The sequence below is a fragment of the Vipera berus genome, assembly GCF_964194415.1.
Source record: "Vipera berus genome assembly, chromosome: Z".
NCBI lineage: Eukaryota > Metazoa > Chordata > Lepidosauria > Squamata > Viperidae > Vipera > Vipera berus.
In genome coordinates, this window is record NC_138205.1 from 128,861,414 (window position 1) to 128,874,504 (window position 13,091).

Consider the following 13,091-nt stretch of genomic DNA (forward strand, 5'->3'; position numbering starts at 1 on the left):
CCTTTTCACCCATTGTACCACTTTTAGGATATGGAAACATCCAAGTAACACCAGTCGCCTAGCAAGGTGTCAAAAACATGATGACCAAAGGAAAAAAGTGATGAAGTACAGGTAGTCCTCGACTTACAACAGTTCACTTAGTGACTGTTCGAAGTGTGGAGCCTTCTTGGCTGCAGGATGATTTTCTGCCCTGGGTCCCTTCCCTGTTGGAGACAGGCGGAGGATGCTGGGGATGTGTCTGTGCTGTCTGGATCTCAAATTGAAGCGCAGATGGTTCCTGTAGCCTGCCAAGTTTTCTGGAAGTCCGTTCACACTCCTGCAACCATTTGAAGGGTGTTCATTCCCAAATGCACCGCTAAATGTCCACGGAGGTTCTCAGTCATCCAGGTCAGGGCTTTTCAACCTTTTCATCCATTGTACCACTTTTAGGATATGGCAACATCCAAGTACCACCAGTCACCTAGCAAGGTGTTAAAAACTTGACCAAAAAAAAAAGGAAAAAAGTGATGAAGTACAGGTAGTCCTCGACTTACAACAGGTCACTTAGTGACTGTTCGAAGTTACAATGGCACTGAAAAAAGTGCCCCCTGAGCCACAGCCGAGCAAGACACCTGCCTGCCCACCCGGGGGCGCTCTTCCTCCTGTCCGAGGTTTTCATTGTTCTGAGCATTTCTGCTGAGGATTGGCAGCGCGGCTGGGTGTGTGTGTGTGTTTGGTTTTTATTCCCCCCCCCCACTTTGCTAGGTGGTTGCAGCAGGTTTTGGTCACTTCACATGACCCTGGGACACTGTGACCGTCATAAATATGAGTCAGTTGCCAAGCATCTGAATGTAAAATCACAAGACCCTGGAAATGCTGCAACATTCCAGCTGATTGGAGCTTCTTCTGGGCTCAGCAGAAGCACCAGGATTAGTGCCAAGCTCCAGCTGGATCCTGGCACTGATCCTGGCGCTTCCGCTGAGCCCTGACAGCCCTGCAGCTCCAGCCGTCTCTCACTCAGGCTTGTGCGGTGCTGCCACCGGTTCAACTCATTCCCCTCCCCCACTACCACTTTTCTAGGATGGTCGCGTACCACCTGCCAGGTGCCAATGTACCACTGGTGGTACCCGTACCACTGGTTGAAAAGCCCTGATCTGGTCATTAGTACTCTTTCTGAGATTTTTTTGAGGCCACTTGAAAGAGGGGTCAAAGAGGCCATCTACATTAAGATTGAGGAAGACATCACCTATTATTTCCTGTCTACCACACGGTCCTTTCAGCATTTCCAAAAAGGCTCCACACCCATTTGCACCATTCAGGTGACTCTGAGGACACAGATAAACCTCCAGGTGGCCTCAATGACTCTCAGAGAGAGCACTAACGGCCAGATGACTGCAAGGAACATAAATCCTTACATTCCCCACCATTCAGTCAGAAATGAAGAAGCTCGTTGGATGAGAAGCGAAACGTCTTTGAGGAAAAACTCCAGTTGCCTTTTGAAAAAGCAACTTTGGGGACGTTGCAAAGCAGGCAGTTTAGAGATGAATATGCAAGCAAAATGCAAACCAGCTCTGAATGTTTAATTCTATGCATTTTATGCAGCTAGAATGAACTGGGTTTTCAAAACAACTGTTTTTTTAAAAAAAATCATGGTCAATTGACAAAATTTCAGGTGGCTGGGTTCATACGGAGAATACATACATACATACATACATACAATGAGAGCTAGTTTGGTCTAGTGCAGGGGTCAAAGCTCCATGCGTGGGATGCAGGCAGCACACTAAACCACGCGCTCTCCGGTCCACGGAAAAACCTCTCTCCACGGAACCGGTCCCTGGTGCCCAAAAGGTTGGGGACCTATGGCCTAGTGGTTAACTCACCAGGCTAGAAAGCAGGAGACTGTGAGTTCAAGTCCTGCCTTAGCCCTGAAAGCCGGCTGGGTGACTTTGGGCCAATTGCCAGGATATGGTGAGTTCTAGTATCTCTTTAGCCCTGAAAGCCGGCTGGGTGACTTTGGGTCAGTCACCAGGAGACGGTGAGTTTTAGTCTCGCCTTAAGCATGAAAGCAAACTGGATGACTTTGGGCCAATCACCAGCAGAAGCAGAGTTCTAGTCCCACCTTAGCTGTGAAAACTGATTGGATGACTTTGTGCTAATCACCAGGAGACGGTGAGTTCTAGTCCTGTCTTAGGCAGGAAAAGCAGCTGGGTGACCTTGGGCCAGTCCCTCTCTGAGAGCCCAATGCACCTCAAAGGGTTGCTAACCAACCCCCTGCTCAGGCAGGAGACCCTATACCATTTTGGACAAATGGCTGTCCAGTCTCTTCTTAAAAACCACTTTTACATTTACCACTTCTGGAGGCAGGTGGTTCCACTGGTTAATTGTTCTCACTGTCAGGAAATTCCTCCTTAGTTCCAGGTTGCTTCTCTCCTTGATGAGTTTCCATCCGTTGCTTCTTGTCCTGCCTTCAGGTGCTTTGGAGAAGAGCTTGACTCCCTCTTCTTTGGGGCAGCCCCTGAGATACTGGAACACTGCTATCATGTCCCCCCTCGTCCTTCTCTTCGTTAAACTACACATACCCAATTCCAGCAACTGTTCCCTATATGTTTTAGCCTCCAGTCCCCGATCATCTTTGTTGCTCTTCTCTGTACTCTTTCCAGAGTTTTGACATCTTTTTTACATCGTGGTAACCAAAACTGGATGCAGTATTCCAGGTGTGGCCTTACCAAAGCATTGTAAAGTGGTATTAGTACTTCACGTGATCTTGATTCTATCCCTCTGTTAATGCAGCCTAGCACTGTGTTGGCTTTTTTGGCAGCTGCAGCACACTGCTGGCTCATATTTAAGTGATTGTCCACCAGGACTCTGAAATCCCTCTCACAGGTACTACTATTCAACAAGGTACCCCCTATACTATACCTGTGCATTTGATTTTTCCTGCCTAAATGTAGAACCTTCCTTTTTTCACCATTGAATTTCATTTTGTTAGACAGCGCCCAGTGTTCGAGTCTGTCCAGATCCTCCTGTATCTTAAGCCTGTAACTTCTGGAGAGTTGGCTATTCCTGCCAGCTTGGTTGTCGTCTGCGAATTTGATGAGTTTGACTCCTTTTCATCAAAGTGACCCCAGTTTTCTGGAATAATTACTCAGATTGGGAAGGAGGAGTGGTGTCAGCCTCTCCGGGGATGGAATAATAAGCTAAGTTATTTCATCTAACAGATTAAAGGAGATGTCATCTAATGCTGTAAAAATGAAATATATTCATGTAGGGGTCCAAGGCATCGTGTTGTTTTTTTTCCGATCCCAGGAGTTGTGAATTAGAAATTGCATCCTAAGGCCAAAATAGGCTGACGCTGGAAGTGAGCGAGAGAAAGAAAATGAAAACGTCTTTGGGGAACCAGCTGCTGAAAGCTGGGTCTCTCTGACTGAAAAATCTTTTTCCCTAGGAGAAAGATTGAGGATTCCCTAAATTTGTGTAGGAAGTTTATATTAGAAAAGCTGAGGTAAATTTCCTTCCTCCCTTTGCTTCCTCCCTTCATGTCTTTCTCTCTTACTCCCCTCCCTTTCTTCTTCCTCTCCTCATCCCTCCCTCTCTTTTTTCCTTCCTTAATTCCGTCCTTCCTCCCTCCCTCCCTTTCCTTCCTCTTTGTTTCCTTCCTTCCTCCTCTCTTCTTCCTCCTTCTTCCTTAATTCCTTCCTTCCTCTCTCCCTCCCTTCCTTTCCCTCCTCCTTCCCCTCCCTCTCTTCTTCCTCTTTCTCGCCTCCTCTTCCTTCCTTCCTTCCTTCCTTAATTCCTTCCTTCCTCTCTCCCTCCCTTTCCTTCCTCCCTTTTCCTTCCTTCCTCCTCTCTTCTTCCTCCTTCTTCCTTAATTCCTTCCTTCCTCTCTCCCTCCCTTCCTTTCCCTCCTCCTTCCCCTCCCTCTCTTCTTCCTCTTTCTCTCCTCTGCCTTCCTTCCTTCCTTCCTTAATTCCTTCCTTCCTCTCTCCCTCCCTCTTTCCTTCCTCCCTTTGTTTCCTTCCTTCCTCCTCTCTTCTTCCTCCTTCTTCCCTAATTCCTTCCTTCCTCTCTCCCTCCCTTTCCTTCCTCCCTTTGTTTCCTTCCTTCCTTCCCCTCCCTCTCTTCTCCCTCTCTTTCTCCTCCTCCTTCTTCCTTTGCTCCTCTCTTCCCCTTTTTTTCTCTCATCTTCCTCCCTCCCTCCTTCCTTTCCTCCCTCCCTCCCTCCTCTCTTCTCTCTCTATTATTCCTCTTTCTCTCCTCATCCCTCCCTCCCTTCCCTCCAGTTTTTCTACATCTCTCTCTCTCTCTCTCTCTCTCTCTCTCTCTCTCTCTCTCTCTCTCTCTCTCTCTCTCTCTCTCTCTCTCTCTCAGGCGATTTGTATTATTAGGATACGAGGCCCAGGACTCGTAAGCTACAATCAATCACAAGCTGCAAAGCATTTTCCCATATTGCAGCCTCAGCAGTTTGACCAAAGACATCCCATTCTCTCTCCCTCTCTTTTGTTGGATGGCTGAGGCCATCTCTCTCATCCTTTTTCCAGGAGCCTGGATTTTGTCAGTAAAATCTAGGTCATTGCTAGAAAGAAAATAAATAAATAAAAAGGAATGCCTGTAAAATATCTCAGAGAAAAATCACTGTTCCTAAAAGTCTCCAGCAGACAGATGAACCCTCCATAAATCAGGAAGGAAGGAAGGAAGGAAGGAAGGAAGGAAGGAGAGAAAAAGAAAGAGAAAGAAAGAAAAAAAGAGGAAGGAAGGAAGGAGAGAGAGAAAAAGAAAGAGAAAGAAAGAAAGAAAGAGGAAGGAAGGAAGGAGAGAGAGAAAAAGAAAGAGAAAGAAAGAAAGAAAGAAAGAAAGAAAGAAAGAAAGAAAGAAAGAAAGAAAGAAAGAAAGAGAAAGGAAGGAAGGAAGGAAGGAAGGAAGGAAGGAAGGAAGGAAGGAAGGAAGGAAGGAAGGAAGGAAGCCTCGAACGCAGACATTTTATAGTTGCTGGTTGAATGTTCAAATTCAAAATGCATTTTTCCGGAGTGAAAATATACCGCCTTCTACTGTTAGTTCTCGACTTACAACCGTTCGTTTAGTGACGTTCGAAGTTACAACCCCACTGAAAAAACTGACTTATGGCCATTTTTCACACTTACGACTATTGTAGCATCCCCGTGATCATGTGATCAAAATTCAAGACATCTGGCAACTGGCTCATATTTTACGACGGTCGCAGCAGCCCGGGGTCACATGATCCGTTTTTGCAACCCTCTGACCAGCAAAGTCACAGGGGGAAAGCCTGATTCACTTTGCAAACTTAACAATTTCAGTGATTCGCTTTTGTGGCGAGAACGGTCGTCAAGTGGGCAAATCTCATGTCACAGCTGCCTTGCTTAGCAACAGAAACGTTGGGCTCAATTGGGGTCATAAACTGAGGATTGCCTGTTTTTGCTAATTCTGGAGTTGTCAAAGACAGCGTGAGAAATGCTGCTGTCTAAAGCAGGGCTTTTCAACCTTTTCACCCATTGTACCACTTTTAGGATATGGCAACATCCGAGTACCACCAGTCGCCTAGCAAGGTGTCAAAAACTTGATGACCAAAAAAAAAAAAAGGAAAAAAAGTGATGAAGTACAGGTAGTCCTCGACTTACAACAGTTCTCTTAGTGACTGTTCGAAGTTACAATGGCACTGAAAAAAGTGCCCCCCAAGCCACAGCCCAGCAAGACACCTGCCTGCCCGCCCGGCGACACTCTTCCTTCTGTCCGAGGTTTTCATTGTTGTGGGCATTTCTGTCGAGGATTGGCAGTGGGGGTGGGGTGGGGGGTGTTTGGTTTTTATTCCCACCCCCCACCCCTTTGCTGGGTGGTTGCAGCAGGTTTTGGTCACTTCACATGACCCTGGGACACTGTGACCGTCATAAATATGAATCAGTTGCCAAGCATCTGAATGTAAATGCTCCAACACTGGAGGTTTTTAAGAAGAGACTGGCCAGCCACTTGTCTGAAATGGTATAGGGTTTCCTGCCTTAGCAGGGGGTTGGACTAGATGACCTCCAAGGTCCCTTCCAACTTTATTATTATTATTATTATTATTATTATTATTATTATTATTATTATTATTATTATTATTATTATTATTATTATTATTATTATTACTATTATAAACCACAAGACCCTGGAGATGCTGCAACATTCCACCTGATCAGCGTTTCTTCTGGGCTCAGAAGTGGCAGGATCAGCGCTGAGCTCCAGCTGGATCCTGGTGCTGATCCTGGCGCTTCCACTGAGCCCTGACAGCCCTGCAGCTCCAGCCGTCTCTCGCTCAGGCTTGTGCGGTGCTGCCACCGGTTCAGCTCATTCCCCTCCCCCACTACCACTTTTCTAGGATGGTCGCGTACCACCTGCCAGGTGCTAATGTACCACGGGTGGTACCCGTACCACTGGTTGAAAAGCCCTGGTCTAAATCACCCACTGTTTAAAGCACGTTGCCCTGACCACTGTGGTTGGGGTTTTTGTGTTGGAAAAGAAATTTTGTTAAAAAAAACTCTCCCAAAAAAGGCTTTGATATTAAAATTCCTCCGAAGGGAAGCCTAGATATCTCTGCTTATATTCATCCATCTTTTGCCTCCTAACATTCTTGTGATGGCTTTTTCCTTTAAATCCAGAAGAAAATAGTTTTTTGTTTGTTTTTAACCTCATAAAGTTTATTGGATTCCCTGAGAGAAAAGAAGCCTGAGGATTTTTAAACTGAATAATGTTTTTGCTTTTATAAAAGCTGTCAATTTCTCAAACCCAGAGGCAAAATTATTAATATCTATATCAATATCTATCTCTATATATCTGTATCTATCTATATCAGATAGACAGACAGATAGATAGACAGACAGATAGACAGACAGGCAGACAGACAGATAGATAGATATAGATAGATAGACAGACAGACAGATAGATACATACAGTACATACATACATACATACATACATACATACATACATACATACATCTTTAATGTCTTGAGTCCCCAAAAGATCCATGGGTAGACAGGAACAAATCAAATGAGACAGAGACCTCATATCTATCTATCTGTCTGTCTGTCTGTCTGTCTATCTAACTATCTATCTATCTATCTATCTATCTATCTATCTATCTATCTATCTATCTATCTATCTATCTATCTATCTATCTATCTATCTATCTATCTATCTATCGATATAGATAAAGATATAGATATGTTGTATTTAATGTGCTGGAACTCCGTTCTGAGCGTTCTATGAGAAAAAAAGCCCTGGATATAGATAGATATAGATATAGATATAGATATAGATATAGATATAGATATAGATATAGATATAGATATAGATATAGATATAGATATAGATATAGATATAGATATAGATATGTTGTATTTAATGCAGGGGTGTCAAACTCAATTTCATTGAGGGCCGCATCAGCATTGCAGTTCCCCTCAGGGGGCCGGGTGGGTGTGGCCAGGGTGGGCGTGGCCTACTGGCTGGGCGTGGCTAGAGTGCATATGGCCTACTGGGTGGGCGTGGCTAGACTATGTATGGCCTACTGGGTGGGCGTGGCCAGCTCTACATCATTGGCATCAAGGGTGCCTATGGGGGCCTGGGCAGGGGTGGGACAGATCTGAGGGTCTCTGGCAGAAGGAGGGTCTCTGGGCCAGGGCCAAGGCAGTGGGGGTCGTTCCCTCACTGTTTCCAGGATGGCTTCGCGGGCCGCATGAAACCACTTCGCGGGCTGGATCTGGCCCCCGGGCCTTGTGTTTGACATGTCTGATTTAAATCATTATAGCTAGGAATGGTGAAATTAAGCAATTGAACACAAAGAATACCAAGAGTAAGAATAAAAAAAATATTAAGTCCTAAATGATTTACTAAGCACAGTGGCGTAGCGTGGGTTGTCAGCACCCGGGGCAAGGCAAGTAATTTGCGCCCCCTAACCGCATGCCTGGCACCCCCCCCCTCCACAGTGGGCGGCGACCCGGCAGCTCGGATCGGATTCACACAGCCAGCACTGCAGTGAGAGAGAGTGAGTGAGCCAGGCAGGGGCAGAGAGCTGCGAGTGTGAGCGCGCCCCCCCAGATGTTGCGCCCGGTGTGGCCGGCCCCCCCTGCACCCCCCACGCTACGCCACTGACTAAGCAAAGTCATCAATATTATATACTTCTAGGTAGCAGCCCAGCAAGCTTTAAAATTACACAGTATGTTAAATAGAGGACTGCAGAAGGTAGATGCCTTATAGTCACCAGTAATCAACTCGAAACTATTTAATTTACAATTGTTTGCAGTTCTTTTAAGTCCTTCCCTATTCGCAGAAGGGGGCTGATTTTTTCCCCTACTCTCCCCACTCAAATTCATTATCTCATGGTCTTCAAAAGTTCCTTAAGTCCCCAGGAATGGATTTTCTAGTGGAGAAGTCATTATCCTATTTTATATAAATAAAATGTTCCAGGATAGCAGGTGCTGGGAATATGTGTATTTTCTAGAACTGAATGACAATGGAATAAACAAGATTTCCATCTCAACAGATTTCAATCTACTTTCTTATCCAATAGATCAGGGGTGTCAAACTCAATTTCACTGAGGGCCACATCAGCATTGTGGTTGCCCTCAGGGGGCCGGGTGGGTGTGGCCAGGGTGGGTGTGGCCTACTGGGTGGGCGTGGCTAGAGTGCATATGGCCTACTGGGTGGGCGTGGCTAGACTATGTATGGCCTACTGGGTGGGCGTGGCCAGCTCTACATCGTTGGCATCAAGGGTGCCTATGGGGGCCTGGGCAGGAGTGGGACAGATCTGAGGGTCTCTGGCAGAAGGAGGGTCTCTGGGCCAGGGCCAAGGCAGAGGGGGCCGTTCCCTCACTGTTGCCAGGATGGCTTCATGGGCCACATGAAACCACTTCGCGGGCTGGATCTGGCCCCCGTGCCTTGTGTTTGACATGTCTGATTTAATGTCTTGAGTCCCCAAAAGATCCATGGATGGACAGGAACAAACCAAATGAGACAGAGACCTTTCATATATATTTTTTACCCCAAAAGCCTATTTCCAGAAATTCAGATGTTCGAAAAGGCCTCTGTTTACGACCACAATAGAGCCCAAAATTTCTGTTGCTAAAAGAGATTAGTTAAGTGAGTTTTGCCCCATGTTACAACCTTTCTGGCCACAGCCGTTAAGTGAATCACTGCAGTTAAATTAGTAACACGGTTGCTAAGTGAATCCAACTCCCCCATCAGCTTTGCTTCTCAGAAGTTCGCAAAAGGGGATCATGTGACTCCATGACCCCACAACTGTCAAAAGTACATGCCAGTTGCCGAGCATCTGAATTTTGATCATGTGACCATGGGGGTGCTGCCACAGCCATAATTGTGAAAAACGGTCATAAACTGCCAGTGTAACTTTGAACGGTCGCTAAACGAACTGTTGTAATTTGAGGACTGCTTTTACTCTTTGCAGAGTCTTAGTAAGAATATTGTTGGATCGACGGATGCTTGTCAGAGTAGTGATTGATCATTTTTACTGCTCTGTGGTTTATCGGTATGTTAATTTTACACGGAGGGAGCCATCAATTGCCTGCAATCTGTGGAGTCAGCATGATGTAAATATTGTAATAAGTAAACAATGAGAAAAAAAAACTCGCTCTAAACTTGCTCCATGTCTTAATGCTATCCCATTAGTTGTTTCCAGATTTTTGGCACATTTACTGAGTATGGTTACAAAAATAAGGCTGCAAATTCTCTTTTAGATAATAAATAAATAAATAAAATCTCTTTTGCAGCTGTGTAAACTTTTGAAATCAAGTCTACAAAAATGTCCTTTGAACCTTTCTTAGCATAGATAGATAAATTATGTTCAAGCTTGGCAGCCTTCATTGTTGACACAGAATGACAGAGTTGGAAGGGAACCTGAAGGTGATCTAGTCCAACCTGCACTATACCAATAAGCACATGGAGAATGCGTGTGACATGTCCTTGCAACTCCCTAAAACAGCTATGTCTTTCCTATGCCATTTCGTGGCAGTGATGCGGTTCCTTTGAACGATACGGCTAATTTAAAGGTTGCAATGCAAATCTGCAATTGAATTACTTGCTCTGCTCCGTACAGGTAGTTCTCAACTTATGACCATCCATTTAGGGACCGTTTGAAGTTAGGGTAGCAATGAAAAAAGTGACTTACGACCATTTTTCACATGACCGTTGTAGCATTCCTGTAGTCATGTGATCAAAATTAGAATGCTTGGCAACTGGCATGTACTTTTGACAGTTGCATCATTCTGGGGTCACGTGATCACCTTTTGCCACTTTCTCTGCTGGCTTCTGACCAGCCAAGTCAGTGTGTGTGTGCGTGTGTGTGTGTGTGTTCTGGATTCACTTAACAACCATGTGGTTCACTTAACGACAGGCTTTGCTTAACGACCATGGCAAAAAAGGTTGTAAATGAAAAAAAGTTTCTGTTTCTAAGCGAGAATGTAATTAACTGAGCTTAGTCCCATTCTACAACCGTTCTTGCCACAGTTGTTAAGTGAACCACTGCAGTTGTTAAATCAGTGACACGGTTGTTAAGTGAATATGGCTTCCCCCCTTGACTTTGCTTGTCAGAGGGCTGCAAAACAGGATCGCGTGATTGTTTTCCCTTTCTTTATCAGCCAGTCCATAGTCCTGGGATCGCTTGCTGGTCTCCCATCCTGGCTTTACTGCATTTCGGAGGCTGCAAAAGGGGATCTTCGCGTGATGCGTACGTCATAAATATGAGCCAATGGACAAGCACCTGAATTTGGATCACATGACCACAGGGGTGCTGCGACATCGTGTGAAAAACATTTGCAAGTTACTTTTATCATTGCCATTGTGATTTTGAACAGACACTAAATGAGTGTTAGTAAGTCGAGCACTATCCGTACCTGGTCAGAAATTTTAAGAACTAGACCTGAGCAACACTGAAGACTTAATCCCACACATTTCTTTTCTACAGATAGAGAACCTAAATAAAAAAATAACCGACTAAAAATAACACTGACATTTTCCTTTGAGGCCAGGGACCCCATAAGGCCGTTGAAAAGGACTTAATTGCAGTCAAGCCTTGGTGGATTGCAAATTACAGCTGGCAAATAAGATCCTTGATGCACTTAATCAGAGCCCACATCTGTTGCATTAAAAATGAGAATTAGGTATTTAATTTTTACAGCAAAGGTGACTCCTGTAGACGTTTAATCAGTGCTTACAGCTGTTGCATTAAATGGGATCCTCTTCAGGAGGCAACTGGATTTTTTTTGCTTTGCTTTGAAGACGTTTCGCTTCTCATCCAAGAAGCTTCTTCAGCTCTGACCGGATGGTAGGGGAATGGAAGGATTTATACTCCTTGCAGACAGCTGGTCGTCTGCATTTGGATGAGAAGCGAAAAGTCTTTCAAAGAGAAAGCAAAATGAGAAAGTCCAGCTGCCTCCTGAAAAAAGCACCTATGGGACAACGGTGACCTGGATCAGGGCTTTTCAACCAGTGGTACGGGTACCACCTGTGGTACATTGGCACCTGGCAGGTGGTACGCGGCCATCCTAGAAAAGTGGTAGCGGGGGAGGGAATGAGCTGAACCGGTGGCAGCACCACACAAGCCTGAGCGAGAGACGGCTGGAGCTGCAGGGCTGTCAGGGCTCGGCGGAAGCGCCAGGATCAGCGCCAGGATCCAGCTGGAGCTCAGCGCTGATCCTGCCACTTCTGAGCCCAGAAGAAGCACCGATCAGCTGGAATGTTGCAACCTCTCCAGGGTCTTGTGATTTACATTCAGAGGCTTGGCAACTGATTCATGTTTATGACGGTCACAGTGTCCCAGGGCTATGTGAAGTGACCAAAACCTGCTGCAACCACCCAGCAGAGGGGGGGAATAAAAACCAAACACACCCTACCCCACCCCCACTGCCAATCCTCGACAGAAATGCTCACAGCAATGAAAACCTCGGACAGGAGGAAGAGCCCTGCCGGGCGGGCAGGCAGGTGTCTTGCTCGGCTGTGGCTTGGGGGCACTTTTTTCAGTGCCATTGTAACTTCAAACAGTCACTAAACGAACTGTTGTAAGTCGAGGACTACCTGTACTTCATCACATTTTTTCTTTTTTCTTTTTTTTGTCATCATGTTTTTGACACCTTGCTAGGCGACTGGTGGTACTCGGATGCTGCCATATCTGAGAACCTCTGTGGACATTTAGCGGTGCATTTTGAGATGATCACCTTTCAAATGGTTGCAGGAGTGTGAACGGACTTCCAGAAAACATGGCAGGCTACAGGAACCATCTGCGCTTCAGTCTGAGATCCAGACAGCACAGACACATCCCCAACATCCTCCGCCTGTCTCCAACAGGGAAGGGACCCAGGGCAGAAAAACATCCTGCAGCCAAGAAGACTCCACACCTCGGGTGACCCTGAGGACACAGATAAAACCTCCAGGTGGCCTCAATGACTCTCTAAAAGAAGGCAAACGACCAGCTGTCTGCAAGCAGTATAAATCCTTCCATTCCCCACCATCCAGTCAGAGCTGAAGAAGCTTCTCGGGTGAGAAGTGAAACGTCTTCAGAAGAAAGACAAGAAAGTCCAGATGCCCCCTGAAAAAAGCACCTGGGGGACAACCATGACCTGGATGACGGAGAATCTCCCTGGACATTAAATGAGATGCTGCAGTCCTTCACAAGATGCTAACAGGTGGGGTAGGTTTCAACCTCACTTCCCCTGTGGAACTACCGTCTAAATTCCACCCAGCCTCTTTTTCTGCACATGCCCCAAAAGATGTCATGCTGTTCCCATTAAATCTCGGATCAGAGTTGCATTAGGAGAAAATCACATGTAGAAAGTATTCCAAAGGATGACTTCAAAGTAGGCTTCTTTGTTTTTAAGATGAATCCATCAGGGTTAAAGCCTGGTCAATATCAAGCTGGGACGATTGTCTCTGATAAAAGAGAATATTTTAGCTCGAGGTTGAACTGTGGGGGCCCTTGGTGCTCTCTGAGCTTGGTTGTTTGCTTGCAGACATTTCATGACCCAACTAGGCAACATCATCAGTGCTAGAAGGGAGGAGGAGGAGGAGGAGGAGGAGGAGGAGGAGGAGGAGGGGGGGGAGAGGGGAATGACTGT